This window comes from Bemisia tabaci, chromosome 1, assembly GCF_918797505.1.
Source record: "Bemisia tabaci chromosome 1, PGI_BMITA_v3".
NCBI classification, from domain to species: domain Eukaryota; kingdom Metazoa; phylum Arthropoda; class Insecta; order Hemiptera; family Aleyrodidae; genus Bemisia; species Bemisia tabaci.
In genome coordinates this window covers 24855564-24880271 of record NC_092793.1, presented here as the reverse complement: position 1 = coordinate 24880271, position 24708 = coordinate 24855564, and the positions used below count along the sequence as shown (strand labels likewise).

Genomic DNA, 24708 nt, shown 5'->3' with positions numbered 1-24708 from the left:
GCGTGAAGCACTCATGGAAACTTTGAATATCCAGTGGCGTGGCGTGCGTTGCGATATATCGATTGATCTTCCATTTGAACCTATGAAAAAAGATCGATATACAGGGTGCTCGTAACGAACACCTTAATAATCGATCGTTTACCATAGTTTTAAATGGGGAAATATCGATAGTCAATTACTCACGCCTCGCCACTGAATCTGTTGTTTTTCCCCGTCACAGCAACGCTCCTTGCGTCTCGCAGGCCTTGAAATGCCGTGTAGCCTTCACAAATTTCTCGACATACTTACATTCTCATCTTTCAAAAGATAACAAGAAGGAAGAGCCGCTGAAGACGTGGACGGACACAGAAGGAGGGAGGGAAAAATTAAAAATCCCGGACAGTTTTTTTTTAATGTCCATGAAAATCCAAATCTCGATCTTGTCTTTTGGTGGTAACGGATAAAAATTGACGAGGACGTACACCTCAACCAAAAACGGAGCAAAAATGGTTTCAAGGGGTTTTATTCGGTACCGTTTGCCCGGCATTTTTAACAAGGATGTCCTTTGAGGAGGGCAAGCGGGAAACAGCAGCCCCTAATCCTAGATCTTCAATCTGTCTTTTTTGTGGCAAGTGCGGTCAATTCTTATCAAATTTAAAGCATTTTTTAAACGTTTTTCCGCTTCCTGAAGCCACCTTTTCTTCCTTCCAACGTCAAGACGGAAGGATGAGACATCGGTTGGGGAAAAAAGACAAATACGGAGAGAAAAATTGAGAAAAAACAAAAATTCATTCCATTTCAACCAGAAGAGAAAATTAGTTTGGGTTACTCTCAAGAGTGAATCCTGGCTACGATAGAAATGAACTGACTCGAAAGAAAATTCTCCGATGACCCAAAGACTGTGCATTTCAGATGGTGAAAAACAAGATGGCAAAAAAGATCTCTCTGTCTCTCTAAAAACGGTAAAGAAAGTAGAACTTTCTGTTCAGCTGGGGTCCCAAGGCTCAAGTTCCAGTGACCTCCTATGGTGGAGATCGCATCTAATACCGCACGATAAATTAAGTAGAAAAGCTCTGTCTGTGAAACAAATTTTGAAAAAAATGTACACCATTGAAAAAATGCAAATGTGAAAAAAGCACCATAAACTTTATTGAAAGTGTTGATTAACAGCATTGTGGGAGTAGCACTTCGTGTAATGTTTGGTTTGTTGGATAGCCAGTGCTATGGGTTAAAATAAAATGTTAACTCACATTAACTTGAAATTGAAGAAATGATTAGTCGAAGCTTTCCGGTCTCAGCCATCGTCAAATCTTAGCAAGAAACACAGTTTGAGACAATACATAATTAGTTTGGATCAATATCAGTTCATCCAAACGTTCACACATATGATGTCAATGTTTGTGACGGTTTATCTTTAACTCTTACATATCAAGTTTCTCTCATTTCACTTGGGATTCATGACCCTCACTGGAAAAAAAAAAAACACATTGGATCTAGAGTCCACACTCTTAAAAACATCGACAAGAAAAAATACTCTTGATTCAATAGGATTTCCTTTTGATTTAAGCATAAATCTGATTGAATCAAGAATATTTTTTCTTGTGAATGTTTTCAAGAGTCTGGACTCAATATCCAACGTGTTTTTTTTTCCAGTGTTTAATGGTCACGGTCCTTCAAGTCAATATGAGTCAACATTTTATTTTAACCCATACCACTGGTTACCCAACAAACCAAAAAAACACCATAAACTGCACCTTAAAACGCCGCTTTCAGACAGATGAATTGACAACAGGGAAAAAATGCATTGGCGAACAGTGTCTCCTGCAGAAACACGAGAGGGGGATCGAAAGGGGAACATCGGTAGAGCATCGAGCGAAGATCAGCCAGCTTTCTCCCGAAGGTTTAAAATGGCTGACGAGAGAGGCGACTCGAGAGGGGAATGGGATCAATAGGAGTCGGGAAACTGGGAAGATAGCCCCCTCCCTCCCCCCGAGATGGAGTCCCCTCGCCGCGGGGGGAGGGGGTCGAAGCTCTGCCGGGGACGACGAAAATTCTGTCTCTGCGCATCCCTGCCGCTCGGAGTTCCCGGAATTTCCGGCCGACCGAGTGTTCGTTACGAGGGATCCCTTATTGTGCACGCCTCGTTTTCCCTGTTCCCGGGTCCCGGTTCCCTGTTCCTGGAGCGTCGAGCCTAACAACGACCTCCCCCCCCCCCTCTCAGGGCTCGCTTTTCTCGTCGCCCGATCGAGACTGCACGGGATTATCAGAATACAGGGTGATTCGGGATTTAGCCCGGTTCGTACCTCGCGAGCGGAGATGGAAAGTTGAATGTCCTGAGGATCCACGAAATTTTACCGAAATTGAAATGCCATACCGCTTTATTAACAATATTATCCATAATTCCATGGATACATTTTTTTTATATGAAAATTTAGGGTTTTTTATACTACACACTACTGTCTCGCTGAGGTCAACATGGAAACGTCTTGCTGAGTTATTTTTCCGAAGATTTCAAAAAAGTCAGATCATGCTTCTGAAAGTTTACAGAAGTTTCATATACAAAGTAAACAGTATATCCAAGAATTAAATCCTCAAATATTTCATGCTTTAGGCAAATCCACAACTAATTTTAGTATGTCGGACAATGGAGGAATTTTACTCGTGTGCTGAATTTTTCTTGACTAGAATTCACGTTCGTTAGTGGTTTTGAGGAAAGGAAATGTTTTGACGAAACAATTACTGATTGGTAGCCGAGCGAATATATTGTCTTCAATGATTGGCATGATGTTGGTTGATTATGGTACTTTCGGAAATAAGAATTTTGATTTGACTAATTCTAATATGATCTACAAACGTTACATTTTCACCTAAAATTTATTTACGTCCATTTCTGATTTGTACAAAACTGTTCAGTATTCACGACTGCGCGTTTTGTCAATTTTGGGTGCTTGAATAGGGGAAGAGCATACCTTTGTTTCACGTAATTTGGTTTCACGCCATTTTTTGAAAAAATTCGATTTCAATGGGGGGTTCCGGTCCCCTTAGGACCCCCTCCCCCAAATTAATTTTTTGGCATTTTTTTATGCCTCTCTGGGCGATGCTTAAGCAGCATTATTAAATGGTGGTATCATCTCAGTTTCGTTAAGGAGATCTCTTTGATCCTACTAAGTGCTTTGTCTCTTTACATGCCCATCGGTGAAGTTGCAACAATCGTAAAGAAAGAACTACCGAGAGAAGGGTGACTCTATTAGCCACTCTGGAGGCACCCAAGGTGCAGACGCAGGCGCGCGGCTCGGCAGGACCATCACACCTAGAAGAATCATCCAATCCAAATATTGACAAATGAGTTTTTACAAGCCCAGCTCGACCGCATGCCAGTCACCAGTTGCCAGTCATCGTGCCCTGATCATTTCACCCGCACCCTGATCTGCTCCGCCCAGCGAAACCACGCAACCACCCTGCAACACCCACACTGACATACGCGGTTTTGGCTTGACCTCCTACCAGGGTGACGTCACGTAATAGACACGTCTCGGGTGCACAAAATATCAATCACTTTCCGAAAGTCAACCACATCAGCCTCCCCGCGGCGCGCTCCGCGTCAATTCTCACGTTGAGAATCTTCAACTTGTGATTGTGAGTGCCCCGTATTTATCGACTCTCATTCTCCATTGAATAGCTCATTGTTGTTGAGTACTTCATAAACAAACTTTGTGTCCCAAAGGGTTTAATCCTGGGCCTCCCGCTCTTGGGACTCGTGTGGATATGAAAATTAATTATGACGACGATGATTTTGTCTTCTCTAGCTATGCGCTTGGATCTATTTTAACGCATTTGTAAGTGTTCGTGGGAAAAGGGACCTTCTTGTGTGGAGGTAATTTTTACAGGTGAGGGATGAATGTCAAGTTAGATCGGAAAATCTGAATTCCAGTTTGTGATGGGATTCATCTTTTGGCATTTCAAAGAATGCACGTATGTTGCTTGCTTGGGACACTATATTTCAGGGACCTCGCACTAAGAATCAAGGCGAAAGTTATGCTCGGAGTTCAGCGCCATCTCTCGCCTGACGATGATTGATAAATGTTGGGGGTAAGCACTTTAATAGGCGAGTTTTTTTTTACAAATAGGGTGAGGGTTGTTAGGCTAACCTCTCAGCTCCTCGGCCAGAGGCAGATCCAGCAATTTGGCAAGACGGGATTCCCCATCATTTAAACCTGTGTTAATTAATCGATTCTTGTCGGAACACCTGGCCCCTCCAAGAATCGATACATCCCCATAGGTTTAAATAGAGAAAAACAATGTTGCCAATTTCTGGATCCGCCAGTGTCTTCGGTCACGGGTCAGCATAACGCGAATCTGAGCTTTGGCCTCCGGAGGGAACTTTTACACTGTCTGGAAGATAAATGTGGGGAGGGGTTCTCTAAAATATATTATCTCCGTATATTGCAAGCAGTAAATTCAATTGTGTTGCTGACAAAATCAATACTAAGCGACACAAAGTAACATTGATCACGATAAGATCTATCGCTGTGATCAATGTTCCGTATAAATTATATGTTTCTTAAAGCAATGGAGATGTTGCATTTGTGAGGAATTTGCGATTTGACCATTGATTTTAATGTGAAAGTTTGCAAAAAACACGATGGTGCCACTGATTTTCTCTGAAATCAACTCCCAAGCTCGAGGGGATATCCCACGCTATCCCGAGAGTCCACGTCTACATCAAGACAAACTCTCCATGCAAAGATAGGGAGCAAATACATTCGTAAGGTTGCCGTGTTTTCAGTTTTAGAGTCCCCAAATAAAGTGGCAACCCTGTCAACGTATTTGCTCCCTATCTTTGCATGGAGAGTTTGTCTTATTGTAGACGTGAACTTTCAGGACAGCGTGAGATATTCCCTCCATTATGGCCTCAACTTGAGAGCTTTTTTTGAACTTGGGAGTTGATTTCAGAGAAAACCAGTGGCACCATCGTGTTTCTCGCAAACTTTTACATAAGAATTAATAGTCAACTCGCAAATTCCTCACACATGCAACATCTCCATGTGGTGTATCGTCACTGCCACAAAAGTAATGCTCATTTTCGAACTCAAGTGCCATTTAAGTGAAGGCTTGTGTGCTCACCGACTCAGCAATCTTTTAGACTGTAGTCAGGAATATCGGGTTTTTCGGTTGCTGACCGATGTTATTCTCCAAAATTATCGTTCAACAGCCTGTACAACTGGAACTAATGTCAGAACAGAGCAGTGTGACAGACGTGAACGAACGAAAGTACCAATGTGCAGAGATGGAGAACCCTTAGAAAATCGTCGGCGGGGCGGCGCGGCGGTGGCCTGCTCCGTATCGCTATCAGCGCGGATTCAAATGAATGCTGCGCATTGTTGCAAGATTGTGTTATGAAATAGCTTTTCTACCGTAAAAATTCGTGTAAAATATGTGCATTTTATGACTCGATCTGCTTATGGTGGTGCTGCGCGTGGCTGTCATATCCCGGCAAGAAATTCCTGCAACCTTGTCCCGCTCGACGTCAAAGTTTGATGTTCCTTTGGCTTCGGCAACCCTCGTTGAACTTCCCTGAACTCATGTGCCACTCTCCATAGACGCCAAGTTTTTGACGAAACCGAAAATTTTGCATGAAGAGGGCCAAAGCATCGATTTCATGAAACTATACACCCGCGGGTGCATGGAGCGTAAATCATGTATTGTAAAAAAACTAAATTGTTTCATCTGATGAACTCTTTATCGAATATTTTTTCCTGAGCATGGGTTTTAAATTTCAGAAAAAAATTGTCCATTCTGTAGCCACTATATTCCTGTAAAATGAGAGACTTACGATGTTTTGAATTTCCACTCTGCAGTTGGATCGATGGAGTTCAGTGACCGCTTCCAGATGTACAGGTTTGAATTCAATCGTACAAGCTCGTCTTGATGGTGAATCGAAGTTTCAGTTCGGTGAAAAACGGACATTAGCTTGCCGCACCGTCAGGACCGGATTTACCTACTTGCCGCCCATAGGCCGCCTGTACTTTTCCGCCTCCTTCTCATTTATTTTTAAACATCAATAGACCGTATTCTACAGTGGTTCGATGTATCGTTTGGTTCAAAATAAAAGTACATAACCTCGAACAAAAATTTTAGGATTTAATTTGGAAAAGCTGAAAATGAGAAAATTCCAAACAATTTCACTTTTCATTGCCATTTGGTACTCGAGAGAATAAAAATTCGATCACATAACACCCGTTACCTCAGATTTCTAAATTGTCTTTTGAGACTGTGGTTACATATTGAACCGAATCGATATCAATATAATCTCACCTGTGTGATCTGTCGAATACAATCTATAAAAATCATCAAGTGAACGTGCCGGTGGGCGAGGGGCGTATAAGACGCGTTTGCTCGTGTTGGGCACATTTTTTGAAAGCCCTGTCAACACTAACAAAAGTTCAGTTTCGTAAACCCATCCCTGTTTGGACAAGGCCTTCCATTTATAAAAAACGAACGAAAAAATTATGAAAGAACAAACATAAATGTAGTTAAAAATGTTAACTTCAACCGCCGTGACGACCGCACGGTTTTGGCGCAATGCGTGAAGTATTCATGCAGTATTGTAGGCGCTATGCGTTTCAAGCCAAATGCTGTTGACCGCAGTGTGTTTGACGATGTGCGTGAAGTATTCATGCAGTCTTGTAGGCGCTATGCCTTTCAAGCCGCTGCTGCTGACCGCAGTGTGTTTGACGCAATGCGTGAAGTATTCATGCAGTCTTGCAGGCGCTATGCGTTTCATGCCGACCGCCGCGCCGCGCCTCTCCGTTTCAGGTCGAATTGCGTATTTTGTTTCTCTCTTAACTCTACTAATTAAAGGTGTTGTCTCTAGTATCACCGAAAAACGACAAAAGTAGAAATTACTATACTTTTACTCTCAGGAAATGAGAGATTTTGTCGCCTTTTCTCGTGTGTAATTTATTCTCTGAATCCGATTTTTTTCTCTTTATTCGATACATTCAAAAATATTACTAAATTTGCCGCCATGGGCCGCGGCCCATGTGGCCACTCCCTTAATCCGGCCCTGCACACCGTAGTTCAGCCATGTTATTAGCATGCACAAAGAGTCAATTCTTGGATATTTGGCGAGTATTGTTTGCCGAATACACAAACTGTATCAGCGATTGGAATGTGTGTTTCACCGAACTAAAATTCTGCAACATACTTGCTAAACTGAGGTTTTATAAATCTATGAAAGCTGATTAACTGTATGTTTAAAATCTCGATTTTGGAATATTCCATGAACTTATACCCCGAGTATTCTAGGATCGGCATTTTATGACTATTGCCAATCGAATTTTATCAGAGTTTTCTGTTCAATCTGCGAATATAACGCTCAAAATGTTTAAGGATTTGCCTTTGCCTTTCTTATGAATTAAGCGTAAATGCAGTTGCATGGCTAGTATATTCCATCTATATCACAACAATTCGAATCAAAAGTTTTTGCGTTCTAACACTTAGACTGATGTAACTAGAATTAGCCGAAGTGCATTTCTTGTTGCCTAAGCTGTTTTTTCCACACAAAAAACTGTCGAACATAATGTCGTTTAATAAAACTCTCTGTGAGTTATCTTTGGAGTTCTAAAATTAGACCTAAAAAGTTTTAAATAAAATGTTGCTTAGTTTTTTGTAAAAAATAGTAAAACATTGTAGGCAATTAGGCAACGCGTGATTCACTGAGGCTAATTCTTAATTATTTAATGCTGTCCATTCTCAAGATAACTAACAAAAGCTAGGAGAGCCATCGCTTCACACCGCAAATCGTGGATCTTCTATTCAGCATGCTACATGTACACATTTGTGGATACAACTATTACTGCTCTTGAGTGCCCGATATTGCCTACCTTCTTAATTGAAGGCGAATCTCTGTAGCAGCTTGGCGAGAAGCAGAGCATGTATCGAACATATTCGTCTCTCGTATATTATGTCTATTTGTGAATGCAACTATTGCAGCTCTTAAGCACCCAATATTGCCTACCTTGTCAATTGAAGGCAAATCTCCGTGGCGGTTCCTCTGAAATTTATATCTTCATGAGCGAGTAATCCACGCCCTACCGGTGGCGCGTCCTAACATGCAATAGAAGATTGACTTGGAAGGCTCGTGCTACGGTGCGAGAGAGAGCTTCAAAACACCTGCGCCTTTAATGTATTTACCTACTTTTGACGGTTTAAACTTAAATGCATGTTTCTGTCCACGAAAAGAGTGGCGTTCATCTCGGAAAAACGAAAAACGGGAAATATGTTTTGAGCTGTTTTTGTCAATGCTCCTCGTGCCGACTTATTTTAAAGATGTTGTGCTGTCTAGCTGCAGCATTATTTGCTGTGAAGAGAACAAGCGTAAGGTTTCAGTGGCACTACAGAACTCTCTGTCCGGAGGAATGAAATATGCTCGAGGCCAGCGCAACTCATTCATCAAGGTAACCGCTTTTCTCAAATACACCAATTTTTCAAATCTTGATTTTGTACTTTTCCCTCAAAAATTTTAAAAGATATCCGAAACTTCCCAGAATCCATCCTCCCCCCCCCCCCTCTCAGGCCCTTCTTGTACTTCGGAAATTTTGTGCGCTGTTTTAACAAGAAAACCTCTTTTTCACGACTCAATTACACACTGTAACTGTCGGCGTTCGCCGTTTTTTTATTTTAAGAGAGGGTGCGGGCTGCGGCCCTGTTACTCCAGAGTGTGGGGTCGCTTTCAGGTTTATAATTTGCCGCACTGAGGCCCAGGGTGTCACTTTACCATGATTGTTTTTTCACGAAGTTTTTTTTTTGCTAGAACGTGTTGGGCGCACTGTGGAGTCGGAATGAGGGGGGGGGGGGGGGTCGTCGTGGGAAGCTCCACACGTGCTCCGCTTTGAGTGCTGTGTCTTTCGTCCCCGCATCACACTGGCCATTATCAACTCCACTCGGTTGGACCTTCTATCTCTATTTCCATTGCTCCCAAACGTTCCGCATTCACTACCCTCCACATTCGCATTCATTATGCATTTTACTGCAAATGCAAAATTTTAAAAATCCGACCTTCCGCGGTTAAAAGGATTTTCGCCCACAGAGGTAATATTTTCTGGAGACCGATTTTCGGCAAGTTGGGTCGGATTTTGCCGGAAGCCTCTCTGATATCCTGAAGAATTGAGTTGCGATATCATTTTTGTCTGTTCGTTGCTCCATGTCAATCAGACTATTCGATTTGCCAAACCAAACTTTCGATGTGCAGGACCGAACGTTCAATTTGTTTGATCGAACTTTCGCGGTTCAATCGAAGAGTTTTATATAAAAAACTGGACGCTTGATCTGACAAATTGAAATGGTTCGACTAATTGAAAGCTCGATCTGGTTAACCGAACAGTTCGATCAATATGGAAACCGATTCATTCAACCAAACTTCTTTTTTCAGTGTGAAACTGCATTGCGATCCGGAAATGTTGTACGTGCAAAATTTACAAGGCGACAAGTTCGCCTTTTACAAGGTACCTTGTGAGAAGAAATTTACATTTTTAACAGGTTTCTCACAACCTCATCTTGTGAATTACAGTAAGTTGCAAACCAACGTCTACTCATAACTCCAGTCCAGCTCGACGTATTCATGAGGCGTTCTGTGTCCCAAAATGTTCGCCAAATAGTCCTTGATAGATGTTTTTCTATCGTTCACCAAATGTTCAGCTCTTGTGAACTGGGGTCTCTCTTCTCGTGGAATATTGCAACGTGTCTCGTCAATACTTTTCTAAAATGTATTTTTACATCAACAGTGAAACTAGAATAAAAATTGATTTTGATTGTGGCGTTTTAAAATTGTTCCCCATTTTTCGTTAACTTAAAGGAATATTTTTGCACGAATTTTCGTATAACATGATTGATAGGTGGAAAAATAATCTCTCGAATTTTGGTTCAATAATATTGATCCGCTATCCTTCAAAAAAAAATAAAAGATAAAAAAATAAAATACGTCGAGACCGAATTCGAGAGTTTCATAATCGATCCGTCCCAAGGGAAATGCAGAGCAAGAGAGAGAGAGAAAACTGCTCAACTCATCACTGCTTTTAAGAGTTTGTTCCTCCATCCTGTCTCCTCTGCCTCAGTGCCTCTCCGGCATTACATTTTTTATGTTTGCAGGAGTTACCGCAGCCCCCCCCCCCCCCCCCCCCGACATAGTCCGGAAAGTGGAGCCGCGAGTGGTGAAACGGCGGGAAAGAGGCAGGTCAACCAGACGAGACCTCCGCTTTTCCGCCAGCACTCCAGCAAATGAAGCGAACAAATAGAGATCCGTGAAAACGAGAATAAAAAAATAAATAAAGAGACGGAAAAGGGAAACGCCAAATTACAAAACTTCCATCGGGAAAGCGGGCCGAAAAAATATACGACCTGGAGGGAGAGGTAAGTTTTAATCATGTCAGGGTTAATATCTGTCTGGCACTTACCGGTTGGTTATGCATCTCTCCGTCCCCCCCTTCCCCCTCCCCTCCCCCCTCGGAAAGTGTAAAGGGAGCAGGAGCAGGAAAAAGCAGAATCTGAACCAGGAAAGCTAATAATTTGTCGTTTTCTTTGTATTGGAATTTCTTTCTCTTCCTGTTTTAATTCTCCGTCTCCTTCTTTCTCTTCTTTATTCTTTCCTTCTTCTATTCCTTTCCTTTCCACTCTTTTTTCTTATGCTCCATCCTGATCCTTTCCTCTCCACCCGAATTTCTTTCTCCTACTCCATTTCTTCCACCTTTTTCATTACTCTGTTCATTTTCCCTCCATTCTCTATTCTTATCTCCTTCCCCTGCTCCTTCTCTTAAGTTCCTATCTTTTTCCCTTCTTTCCTGCCTCATTACTCTTATTATCTTCTTTCAAATTTCTCTTTTCCTCATTCTCTTCTCTGCTTTTTCCGCTGATCTTTCTTCTGCTTCGACTCCTTCTCCCTCTATTCGCTTTTATACTCTATTTTCCATGCTCGTTCTCTTAATCTTTTCCCTCATTTTTTCATTCTACCTCTTTCTTCCTTCCCTTCCTCCTTCTTTTTCTCATTTCCTTCCTTATCCTCCTTCCTCCCCCCTTCCTTATCCTCCTTTCTCTCCCCCTTCCTTTCCATACTCTCTCTCTTTCTTCTTTTCCATACTCTCTCTCTCTCTTCCTTTTCATACTCTCTCTCGTCTCCTCTTCGTTTTTGTTCTTTTTTCCATCCTCTTTCTCCTCTGTTTCTCCTACCTATTCCGTTCTTTTTTCCTATCTCCTACTTGAGTATACACTTCTCAGTGTAATGCTTCTCCTTCGTAATTTTCCTATTTTTCCTCTTTCTCCTCTCGTGTTCTCTTCTGCTTCATACCTTTTCACCGGGAAAATGCAATTTCATGTCGAATAGGGGGTGCTTGAGCCCCCCTCCGCAGCTCTCACGGCTACGTCACTCGAGGGGCGCCGGGAGTGCGGATGAAAATGATGAAGCGCGGAGTCAAGTGAAAAGGAAAATCAATAGCCGATCGACTCGGGAGGCTTCGGCCGGGTCCGGCGAGGGGGCGTGGCCGGAGGCCGTGGTTGGTCGGGGCCCCGGGTCACGTGGGCGCGCATGACAGGGGCGCTCCTTCGGGGAGGGGGAACCGGCGCTGCGTCGCGCTCCCTGCCCCGACCATTCAGAAAACATGTTATCCGGACGCACTCCGCTCCTCTGAGTTTTTCTCTTTTTCCCCCGGTTTTTTTCGCGTGTTGCCCCGGTTTTTTCTCTCCGTCTCTCCGGCCCCCCTCGCCACGCGTCTTGGGGTTTTTTGCCCGGGCAGCGCCGCAAATGCGTGAAGGAGGAGAGCTCCGACCCTGCCAAGACGCGATCAATCGGCTGCAGGGACAGGGACAGGGGTGCTCTTTGCTCCACTCGGCAACCTTATTTAATACGGTTTTCTCTTAAGCATAAGCTGCTCCTGTAACAGGCTTAAGTCTTGTTTTATCTCGACGAGTATTAAGGCTTACGCGAGTGTTAGTGCGTGCGAGGGAGACGGCCTCTTCCGTGCTCGGCGGTGCGAGGGAGACGCGCGCCGCCTAATCCGCCATGTGTGCCACTGCCTCCGTTCCAGTGTTAATATCAACAATGCAAACTCATTGAAAAGTGTCGCTATGTGCCTTTTAAGAATTTTACGCGTGCTAATCAGTGAATCCTTTTTATCTGCCTGATTCCCATCCGGACGTCCGACACCACTAAACTCAAAACCAGGTGAGTCGCCGACAGCCGATGCCCTTGGCCTTTGCCTCTCCACCTCTTGTACATCACTCCGTGATTAGCTCTTTAAGTGGCTTAAGTCAGCCGCTCCGTTTTATGCTTACGATGTGCGAGAGCTCAATCCGTCATCGATTCCCACTCACTATTTACGCTCCGCAAATTGTGTGATAACTTTGAGGGACTCATCTTTTCCATCTCTTTCCTGTTTCCAGCATATAAATTAGCGTATTGTAACGGAATAATGACTGACCCAACGACAATTTACTGTTTGGCGATACTTCAATTTTAATTTTCTACCATAAGGTACCCTCTAAGAAAACACATTTACCTTATGAGCACAGTTGTCATCGTGATTCCCCTCGATCCTTAGTATCAATCTTCGTAGAGTTCAAACTAAACGTTGTATGAAAAAAAATCTTAAATAACATATCTAGATGGCAAACAAAGGCGTGAATCCTTTTCGCACTCTTAACACCACGGTATATGACGTTGCAAAGAACCAACTAATGAAATACGTTAAAATCCATTGGCGATTAGATTTTGGCGGCTCATTTCAGTAATTGTTTGAGTTTGCGTTTAAATAATCCGATACTGCATGCAGCTCACATTTTTTCTGGCCCATAGTTTGCCTTTGTAGGGAGGTATTGGAGGTATAATTCCATTTGATCCCCGCCCTCTTTACTCAATACCTTATTTTGTAAACCTGCACCTCGACCAGGATACTTAATCTCACCGTCAAGGGGAGCTCTTGAGCGCGTTAGTAATTGAACTGAAATTGCATTGGATTTACTCTTCGCACATCGAGACAGATCTCGTATCCATCAAAACCTCGAAACTATACCATTATTCAATTTTATATCATGCTCAATGGTACCTTACCGATTTTACAAAGGTTTACATGAGCCTCATGGTTAATTTTAATGGAATTCAGAGCCGACTCTCTTTCAGCACTCACTCAATTTTTCGAATTAGCTAATGTACCTAAATTCAAATCATTGCCTTGTAATCGTTACCCATCCTTAGCAAACACATGCACTTTTACACTAACTTTTTGAGATGAACATTCGCCTTTCCCTGTGATATTGCGTTTAGGAATATCAGAGCTGTTATTCATCTTCGGCAAAACTACTTGATTTCGTCGATGACTATCCCCTTCAGCAGTTTACAAACAGCGAATTTAGATTTGAGTTTCTAAATCTAGGGAAAAAAGGAAATTGTATATCCAATCCTCAAAAATCTCCAGACCACCTCCCACTATACGCATCTGTAAAAAAAGAGTACATGAACTTAGCTAAATGAAGATACGCAAACTCATGCTATAGCCCGAAAAGTTGAACGCGAGGTAAAGTTTGAAGTATTAATATGAATAACACAGGCGCATTAATTACAATGTGTAAATTATACTATTTAAATAAATCCTTATTTTTACTTACATCTGTTTTTCCAATTGCGTTTGCAGTTTTAGAATTAGTCAGTAACATGAATGGGTGGTGAATCGAGTGTTAAAACCATAGTCTCGTTGTTTCTAAGGGATTATTATTCAACCTAAATCGATACTTAATCGAACAATAATGATCGATAGATAACACTGTAAGATACACATGTATAGACTTTGGGCACATTCTAGAAAGCAAGCGATAGAGTTCAATAATCGATTTAGTGGAGACTTAAACGCTCGTATAGAAAAAAGTGCGACTTACATTTGGTTATCCACAGAGAAAAGGAATTTAGTGCGTCAAACTGAGAATTGAGGCACTGTTTCCCCTCTTAAGAGGAGTTTTCACCACAGTTCAGTACATGTATTGCCAGCAAATTCCAAATGAAACTGGAGTATATTAAGTTTGCAGTTTGTGTTATGAATCACAGTTTTGAAAGTAATTCCTTAGTGTTCCGAGGATTGCTCGGCGTCGTCGTTGGCGGATAGTACTATGCCGTGCCGAGGAGGAACGCCGTAAGTACATTCGAGAGTTGCCAAATTTCCTTTGTTAAAATATTTATTTCTGAGAAAATTTATGAATATTTTTCCTTGAAATTTTCTGGAACTTTAGGCGAAATTACGAACAAACTTATTTGAAAAATTGGAAGAGGAATATCATAAGTTTACAAAGAAAATTGTGAAGTTTTTGTGTTATCAGAGGAAATTTGGCAACGTCTGAGGGTTCATACGGCGTTTTTTACTTAGCAAGGCAGAAGATTAGCCCTAGATTTGCACCAATATAAATTAAATTGCTCGAGAGCCATTCTTTGAAATACCTTTGAAGAGTATTTATAAAAAATACGGTTCTTGATGCTGTGATCAACTTGATAAAAATGCCATTCCTGAGAGATTCCTGTAGAAAACATTGATTTTAGGACATTTTTTTTCCGGAAAAGCCGGAAAACTACCGAAAATCACGTTTTTACGCAATCAATAGCCTACTATTCGTCGGAACGGAAAATTAGTTTTTCGGAAAGTGGGAGCCAAGTAAATTTCTGACAAATTTGAAAGCAACAAGTTTTACATTAGGACTTAAATTTAAGCCACCAGCGCCCGCGAAAGTTTGAAATGGCCCGAAAATCACGTTTTCTCGCGCTTTTCCAGCCGTGACCCCCTTAATTGACCTTTAATAGAAAAAGTTGGAAGGAATAAAGTTGTAGATAATCAAATTTTGAGAAAACTTCAACAAGCCATTTTCCGATATGACCCAAATTACCCAAGTTTATTATACGCCAAGATCCTCCTGGTTAATATGCAGTTTGTGAGCCGGAATTAGGCAACATTGGAATGGAGTTGCGTTCTTTCGTGAGGAAAACGGCAATATGCGGAAATATAGAATATCATATTTTGAACAGTTTAGTAGTGAACTTTCGAAGCTCCAACGTGAACTGTAATGAACAACGCCATGGTGAATAAAAATAAAACGAGCCGTCTCAGTCGGTCCCGCGCAAGAGAGCAGCGCGCCGGGCTCCATAAATTATGCACAACCAAAGGCGTACAGTCGCGGCAGCCTCAAAACTCGGGGAAACTCGTATCATCTACTCCATCCTCTACGGCGCACAGTAAGTCGATTCAATAGGGGAGATCGAACAAAACTTGGAAAATTCAAACGTTTATAACTCCAGTGCTGCCATTTTATTTTATCAAAAGATTCCAAAATAATTCCGATTGCCGGAAAGATATTCCGATATGTCAAAGCTCCGAGAAAAATTCCGAGAGACGCCCGGATTTAGTTCCAAAGATCGTCAATTTGATCAAAAAGTCCCTAAATTTGATCAAATAAATGGTCAAACTGGCGAAAAACTGCAAATTTCGAGGAAACTCCGAAAATAGCTAATGATCCCGGGGATTCAGAAGATTCCGGAAAAAGTTCCAATCATCCGAAAAGTTCCGATTTTCGGAATTAATCCCGGGAGATGGCAGCACTGCATGACTCCGTTATGGATCAAAACTTTGAGGTTTTAAAAGTGGTTCCATTGGTTTCCTCGTGATATTTACATGCAGAGAAACCTCTTGAATTTAAAATAGGACAAATTAAACATCAAAATTTACAGTTTTAGTCAAAAAAAACTCACGTCCGACCTCTCTGCTTAACTCGGTCCACTGTGCGGTGGCGAGCCGAGCGTCGAGCGTCAAGACCAGGTGTCTCGCGCCTCGCGCCTAAATCCACGATTTACTGGTTTCCTCGTGCGGCAAAGCTCAGGTCACTCTCCTGAAAAATCATTGGAAAATCTTAAATCGGCGATAAATTATTTTCGAATCGCGGCCGAGCGCAAGTCGGCTACCGCGCAACGCGCTTATTCAGGGGATATCTTCCTGTGTTGCCACTTTTTGATCCTTTAATTCAGGTCGATTTTACAGCGAGGGTGCAGCTCAAATCGGAGTAGGTACCTATGGATCGATTGGATCGTATTTGATAGTGGTTCGTTGTATCGTTTGGTTCAAAACAATAGAACATAACCTCAAACCAAAATTTTAGGATATTTGTCAGAAAAGCTCAAAAATGAGAAACTTCGTAGCAATTTCACTTCTCTTAGCCAATTAGTACTTATGAAAATGAAAAATCCATCACAAAAAACCCGCTCCGTCAGATTACTCAATTGACTTTTGAAGCTATGTTTATGTTTTGAACCAATCGATATCGATACAACCTCACCCGTTTGATGTATCGAATACGATCTATTAATATGTTCAAGTAAACAAACCTGAACGTCAGGAATTTTTACTTTTGAAAACGGAAGAATGAACGGTACCCACCGGAAAATAATTATTCCGGGCCAAAATATTCGTCAAATTTTGTTAAAAGATCATTATTGGACTTTAACTTGCAATCGGGAACTACAATTTCTGGCTCATCCGTAAGAACAATAATGAACATAGGGGAAAAAAGGGTACGCACGATATTTTATCTTAACTAAGCCTAAACTAATTTTAGTTCCGAATTGCAAAATGTAGTCCATTTCAGAGGTTGGAAATTACATGGTAAAAACTGTGTCGCCATCTTGTTGATTTTTTTGAGCACTGAGTGATCCATAAATGCCTGAACCTCCCTGATCAGTCAGAAAATTGTACACTTCTTCTGTCGTAAAGGGATTGACATGGCAAAACTCTCTTGAAATTGATACTTCTCCTCAAAATCAGCCAATATAGCCTTTTATATTTTATCTGATGTTATTATGTTTAACTTCACTTCGTCTACCAGAAATGTGGCATTCGTCTTCAGAAAATATCCCGTTTTTCAAATAAAAAACATGTTAAACTTGTATAGCAGGTAGTCATTTTGATCCCAGCACAATAAAAAAGTAGAATTTAATGTTTTGCTTATGGTCGTCTTGACTCAGCTTTTCTAAAAATAAACATAAGCTAGGAGTAAAAAAAGAGAGGACCTGCTTTGATTAAAGCATGTAATGAAGGAGGAAGATAAGTTACAGTCAAGTGACCTGAGGGAATCAAATTCACAGTCTTAAGATCATTTCAATAAGTAATAGTTTAATGATTTTAAGAGAATCAAACTCAACGTTTTAAGATCTTTTTCAATCGGATGGATAAGAAAATATCTGAACTTACGAGTATGTTGCGATTTTGAGAATAGAGTTATTAACATCAACTTCCCTGCCAAGTATATCTTGAAACAAGTTTTGTTCAGATTCATTTTGTAACTCAATATGTTCAACAGTTGCTTCAAAAATTATGAGAAACACCAAGATTACTAAACCATCTGTCAATATTATATAACATTTAGTGATTTAATAAATAAAATAAATAAGTAAATATGAGTCTGATATATTTGAAAAAGCCTCTATTTAATTATTGTATCTAAATGGCCCAAATCGAAACTCTCGCCTTCATATCGGTGACTGAAATTCGAAAGTCATCGAACTTTCCGCCATATTCTAGCCGCAGAATTTCGAAACGGGATTAGATTTTCAATGTGAGTTTTATGGATGAATTTTTTTTTTTCCTGACGGGAAATTATTCATTCAAAATCAGTAGTTCAAGAGACCTTAAATCAATTTGATTGATCGATGATATCGGTGGCGTGGCGAGCTTGCGATGTATCGATTGATCTGCCATTTAAACCCGTGGAAAAGGATCGATAAACAGGTTGTTTGCAACGAACACCTAAATAATAGATTTTTTACATGGGTTTAAATGGGGAAATGTCGATAGTGATCATTCACGCCTCACCACTGGATAGGATGTTATCCTGCACGGCAACGCTGTCTGGATGCCGAGACAAGAAAAAGATTCAGATCCGCGTGCCAGCTCAATAAAAAAGAAGAAAAAAAGAAGAAAATCCACCGGTTCTCATAGAGAGCTTAGCATAGCACCTTTTATGCGCTCTTCATGAGCGTTGCGCATACATAGTCATCTTTTTCGTGTAGTTTTTCCCGAGTACAAACCGAGACAGAAGTTCAAAACCCGTTGTGGATGGTATATTATTATTTCCCCTTTTACTCTTCCAGCCTCCTCCCATTCTGTTTAAGTAAACTAGCGGCTTTTTATTTTATTATCTTGCGGAACGGAGACAGCATACGTATCTTGATCGACTCGTTAAAGCCTGCAAGACACTCTCGACTCTCTTTGTGTCGCTTTGTTTGGGTATATGACTCCAGGACCTACACCACGATATGAGAGAAGAGATATTATTAAACTAACGACCGAGACTTGAAAAAAAGAAAAAAAAAAGGGGGGGGGGATCACTATATCAGAAAAAACGGGATTTTATGTACAGGGAAAGTGCTTCCCTTAGCTGTTAGTGGTTGCTCCAAGGAAAATACCTGTCCTTAAAAAAGCAAATGCTTACCACGGGACTAAATTCATGGCCCCGAACCACCCCCCCCCCCCACCACCCTTCAGCTCCCCCGGGGGGAATCACGATCGTGTAAGTCGGAATTTCCGATAGAATTGCAATTTGATTGCATCAAAATTGAAAAGTATACGGAAAATTTCTCGTGACATTGACCCTTGAAAATCCAAAACTTGTCCACTTCAGGCCCCAAAATGACCCACCCCTTAAAGAGGTTTATCAGGAACAGACTTTTTTTCCGACAAACTCTCCTCCTCGCATAATGTCACCCTTTTTTCCCTAAATCCATATGTATTTCCTTGCAAAATTTAGTCCGATTAAAAATTACCTCGGCGTTATTCATCGGTCTCTTGACACAACGTATATTTTTATCTCAGTAACTGGAAACCGCAAAAGAAAGCTGTGATCTTGCCGTGTACAGTAAATTTTGGTTGCCATGACTAAAAACGTTGGTGTTTCATATATACGAAGGGATTGTCCATGAATTACGTCACCCATCCAGGAGGAGGGACGGTCAGGGGGTGTGAAATTTAAGGTAGACGACAAAGGGTCGCCAAGCAAAAGTGACTTCATCCAATCACAGTGAGAAAAGGAGTGGATTTCAGACTTTTCCAATGTGCTCAACGTCATTTTTGAGTCATTTCAACACACGAATTCATGTGTGATACACCTGCAGAAAGGGTCTGCTTCAACCTCACTCCCACGCAAAAAGAAGGGGGTACGCTTGGAATGACGGAATTTTTAGGGGGAGGAAGGGAGTCTGGAGGTGAGTGACATGTGGGTGACAAAAGGGGAGGAAGGGGGTGCTCAAAAAGTCGGGGGAAATGGGTGACGTATTTTAAAGACGGCCCCTAAGGTTTTTTCGCTTGGAGACTTACATTGACATAATGTTCGAAACATGATTAAGTGATCCGTGTTCCATCAACCCTTAGATGCATAGTTTCGGCTGTGGGTCAAAAATCAGTCATATGAAACCCGCGCGATGCTGAAACACGTAACTCACCAGGGCTCTCCCCATCCCTTTCAACCCTTGTATCCGTCGTATCCACCTTTTCCACCCCGTCCCAGCGTCACGTCACGTCAAGCTGCGGCGCGTGACGTCATGTCGCGTCTCATGACCTGCGCCCACGAGAGCTTCAAGGGTTTCTCGCTGCCGCGCAGTGGTCAGAACCAAGATCAAGAGCAATGCAATGACAGCTGGATCTGTAACACACTGAACAAAAATTCTCAGCGTTTTTACCAAGGTCCGTTGGTAACTTTACCATCTCACTTTTTTACTAATTATCGGTAATTTTACCAAGACAGACTGGTAAGCTTACCTAAAAACCGGTATTTTTACCGTTTTTTTCAGGTAAGAATACCACTTTTATTGGTAATCAATTCCCGGTAACTTTGCCATTTTATCTCGGTAATTCTACCACAGTCGATAAAAAATATTGGCTGTTTTTACCAAGGTCCAGTAAAATTATCGTGGAAAGTCAATAATTTTACCGAGATTTCTCGGTAAAATTACCAATTTCATAAATGGTAATTTTACCAAGAAAAAACTGGGATCAAATAGAACCCTGAATTCTTGGTAATTTTACCCTTTTCTTAGTAAATACACCGAGATTTTTTTTTCAGTGTAACACTTCTTTTTCTTACGGAGGCCTCACGCGGTTTACACTGTGATTCAAAGCCGTATTCGTATAGTTGCTTCATAAACAGTTCATTACCTTAAGAGGGACCTGGTCCTAACTCGGCTCCCCTTCGTGAAATGTCATGAGCCGAGCTTAAATCCACCCTCTCCCCTAAAGTAACGCATGTAATTCTTGAACATTTCGGCTCGAGACCGAGTGTACAGAACGCGTTCAGTATAGAACACTGAGAATCGATACTTTTTTTCAGCCCCAACCATTTTATTTGATGTACTGAAAAATTTGAATTCCTAGACTCATTTTACCAGACTTCCCAATTTCTCTATAACAATACACGAATATAGCTCGAATAATTTGACTAATAAACACAAGAAAAACGGGTGACTAATGCTACAAAACAACAAAATAACGACGGTGAAACTACCAAATCACGTATCTCGTTTGCGGTGTTTAAAAATCTACGCTCACATTTTATTATTTTGAAGTAGACCAAATCAATATCATTCCTTGAAATTTTCACGGAATTTTCTCCACACAAAGAGGAAAAATCACAGAAATTTTCAAGACTGGATGTTAAGTAGTTTTTCATTTAAAAAATAAAGTATGACAGGAAGTCTGCGACGTCGCAAACCGAGATACGTGGTTTGGTAGTTTCACCGTCGATATAGTGCCTGGTGGGTTTCGAGGTAATTTCATTGCGGATAACCTCACTTTTTGTTATCACTAAATAGGGGACTAGGTATTTTGATTTTTATAATTTTTCACATATTTTTGTTTCCCGGTCGAGGAGGGCGTTGAAACCACCCCAAAACGTCCTAGGCTTTTTTTGATGTTTTTTTGGCCTTGATAACGCGTTTTTCTCTACAACTTTAACAAGCTTCAGCCATCCAAATGCGATTTTAAAACGAGCGAATCGCTTACTTCCTGGTGAGGTTTTTCCCTTTGCGTGGCGTGGCAATTATCCTCCTGCAACTTGGAATCGCGAGCGCAACCCTGTCCGTGCTCCGCGGGTCGGCGTCTCGCATTTCAGTCGGAGAAGCGCGCGGCAGCCGCAGTTCGACCCCTGCCACCAGACAACCCCCCTCCCCCTCCCACTCTCCCTTACAAATCGCGCTTACGCCGGTAGTGAGTCGTGCTTCGTTCATTGCCCCGTGTTCAAGCGCGAGCTACGCTGTGAGGAGCTCTTCCGCATTGGACCCAGGAGAGAAGTTCGGTCCTATGAAATGCACACACGGTTCTTACGACTAAAGTGCACTCTCGAATTTGGTCTGGAAATTTGATTGTTCGAGACAAAGGCGTGGCGTGCTTGCGATATATCGATTGATCTGCCATGAGAGCTCATGGAAAAAGATCGAAGACGGTGTTCGCAACGAACACCTGAATAATCGATTCTTTACCGCAGCTTAAAATGGGGCAATATCTATACAATCCATCATTCACGCCTCGCCACTGGTACGAGACACCTGCAGGCGATTATTGAATTGAAAGACAAAGCTATAGACAAGAAGACATGGGAGTATGGAGCGATCCTATTGGTTGAAATCGGTGGTTCTATAGACTAAGGGGGTGAATGATCGACTAACTATCGGGTCTCTCGTGGGTACCGTAGTTAGTCATTACGTACGTCCTTTTCCGTTGCAACACCCGCTTCCACCAATAGAATCCCCCAAATCCTTTTTTTTCTTTGTCTATGCTTGTCTATCAATTTCAATAATCAGCCGCGGGCCGAATACTGAAATACTGAGCGAAACGTCCGGTGCTCAATACCGCCGTGCTAAGGAAAAACGTCGCATGAACATTTGAGAGTTGCCAAATTTCCTCGAATATATCACGTGTTTCTAAGGAAAGTTATGCATGTATTTCCTTGACATTTTCAGATATTATAGCTTGTGTTGCGAACCAAATTGTCAGAGAAATTGGAAGAAAATATTAACAATTTTTCCAGTAAATGCAGTTTTTATTGGAAGAAATAAGGCAAAGTCTGAAGGTCCTAGGGCGTTTTAACCTTAGCACTGCAGCATACTGATCAAGTATTTGGTCGGTCGAGCTTACCGGGAAAGGAGGCTGTCTGTGGGTATAGATGCCCCCCGGAAGATATCCTGGCTAAGTTTTCAAAATCATCAACCGATAGACATTTTGACTAGAATACCAGGGTATGTAGAATTTTAGAAATCTGAAAAATCGAGAATTGTCAGGGAATTTCTGTAAGAATCAAGGAAAACCTTGAAAACGTTGTAGATCTGAATTCAGCCTTCTGTCAGTTCGCCCTCAGTTATAAACCTATGGAACATGAGCTCCCACGTGGCCGAATAGTGGTACCATTCCTAGATGTCACGATTACTCAAGGAAGAAAGCAGGAGGAGTAATTCAAAGAGTGTGACGTGATTAGCGGAGACTTTACCTCACTCTCAGTTCTCCTCCAATTTCCAGTGTAGGCAACCCGAGCTCCCTCGTGGTCGAATAGTGGTATCACTCTCAGATTTTACGATTGCTCGAAATCTGAGACAGTCTAAATTTACCAAACGCCCGGTCAGGAATTTTGACGTGGAACGGTGAAGATTACGTTACTAAACCGATAGGTTCCAATTGATTCGGCTTGAATAAGCTCAGTATATAATAACTTGTATCCGCAGTCCTCTTGCCCGAAACTGAGGAAGTATATATTATTCGCTAAATACAATAAGTTAAAAAACAATTAAAAAGCTACTGGCAGACATAGGCGTAGCTAGGGGGTCCTGGGGGGGGGGGGCGTGGGCTGGCCCCCCAGAAATCTCGTGCTCCCCCCCCAGAAAAACGGGATCCTCCATTCCTCACCCACCCCCCGCTCTCTTCACCACGAGAGATGGCCCCATGCCCCCCCCCCCCGAAAAATTTCCTAGCTACGCCCCTGCTGGCAGACTCCGTTTTATTATGCTTTCTTTTCCTTCTTCTTTTTTTTATATTTATTTTTGAAGAGTGGACATGTATGTATGTATAAGCCGCTTTTACGGCGAGCTAGGGCGCTCTGCGACGCCTACTCGCCACAGGAATCTGTCATGGTAGAGATCCTCCGGAAGCTGGCATCTCTCCATCTCTTCACGAATGCCCCCTACCCACCGTTTGGCTGGACGCCCTCTCCGTCGCCTACCCTGGGGGGACCCACTCCAACACCTTCTTCGGCAACCTGGTATCAGCCGAAGAGAGTATCAGGTGAAGAGAGGATAATTGACGGAAAACCAGCATCTAGAATTTTACCTTTTTTTTATATTCTTTAGATCTTTGTATAGCAAGTTTTGAAGCCTTGAAATTTGTCATCGAAACATGACAACATGACTACGGCGGTCTTTTCGTCGCTTCTCTGACGTAAGGGCGTACCTCGATCTCCACGTGAGCCTTGTTTCCCATATGATTCTACGCTTTCCGCGGCTCATACGGAAATGGAGATACGCCCTTAGGCCAGAGAAGCGACGTTTTAAGGAGGCTGATCAATTACCTCGCTGCCCTCTGCGGGTGAAATAGAATGGACGAAGGGATAATCCCTCGGACCCAACGAGATTCGCACCGATCCTTGACGGATGGTCGGCCGAATCAGGCTCTGGAGGGACCGGCGTGTGGAAGGGAGAGGAGAAAAGGGAGTGAGGCACAGAGTGATTTGTTTGCTCGGCGCCTATCAACTCGTGAAAATAGCCGCCGGCTGTTTACCCTGACGCCTCGCTGGAAAAGAGGGCCATGCGACAAACGCCCTTGTGCTAAAAGTTTACAGCAGCAGCCTTTACTCAATGTCCCCCTGTGCAATTGGCCTTTACATTGACTCCGAAAAAGGGCTGTATGCAAATTAGATCCATGGCAAGGCATTTTTGCAGAGCTCTGATATTGGCGTCCGTACTGGAAATTTCGAGGAATAACCAAAATGTTCAATTAAACTACAAAAAAATAACTTCTAAGGGAGAAAAAGCTAACTGCGGAGTCCAACCAAGTGAAAGCCGATGGGTAGTCGAGTTGACATAGTAAGGCTATGCCTGAGTACGAGTTCAGCCAATCAGCAAACGCACTTTCCCGCGCTTGGGTGCGTTTGCGGGTGTCTGAAATTTTGTAAATTTCATATTTAAAATGAAATTACTAAGAGAATGGAGCACAAGGATTGTCTTGGTTTTTAAATTAAACAATTATTGGAGGAGATAAGACGAAAGAACTTAATCTGCTAAAATGCATGTGCTTAAATGGGGAATGCCGCAAGATGACGTTACAATGCTGCGCATTTCCTCACTTTTAAACCTATTTTTTACCGTTTCCCACAATAGAAAAAAATTATGAAAAATACTGCGAACTCAGCCCATTGAGCTCTCTCAGAAGAAGCAATATAAAATTTGTGTGTGCAAATCCTCCAATTGGAAGTGTCCACATCATCCAACAACCCCAGGTTCTTTTTTTCCGTGTCAATTCTCTATGACTTTCTGCTTCATTTTAGACCCTGGTGCCTGAGAGTGACACATTTTTTTTTTATTTTAATCGACTTCAGTCTTTCTGTGTTTTTAAGCGTGCCTATAGGGCTCGCTTTTTGAAATCACTCGGATGTACTGTAGTACAGCACACCGATCGACCAATG

At 42.0% G+C, this 24708-nt stretch overlaps 1 protein-coding gene across 3 annotated transcripts in view; it reads left to right on the top strand.

Annotated features, from left to right (window-relative positions):
- Positions 1–11631: 11631 nt before the first annotated feature.
- Positions 11632–24708, top strand: part of LOC109041181 (uncharacterized) — a 58158-nt gene continuing 45081 nt past the window's right edge. For all 3 annotated transcript variants that reach the window (XM_019057417.2, XM_019057416.2, XM_072298466.1), the window contains exon 1: positions 11632–12193. The gene's annotated coding sequence lies outside the window, so the exon portion shown is untranslated. The remainder of the gene's footprint in view (positions 12194–24708) is intronic.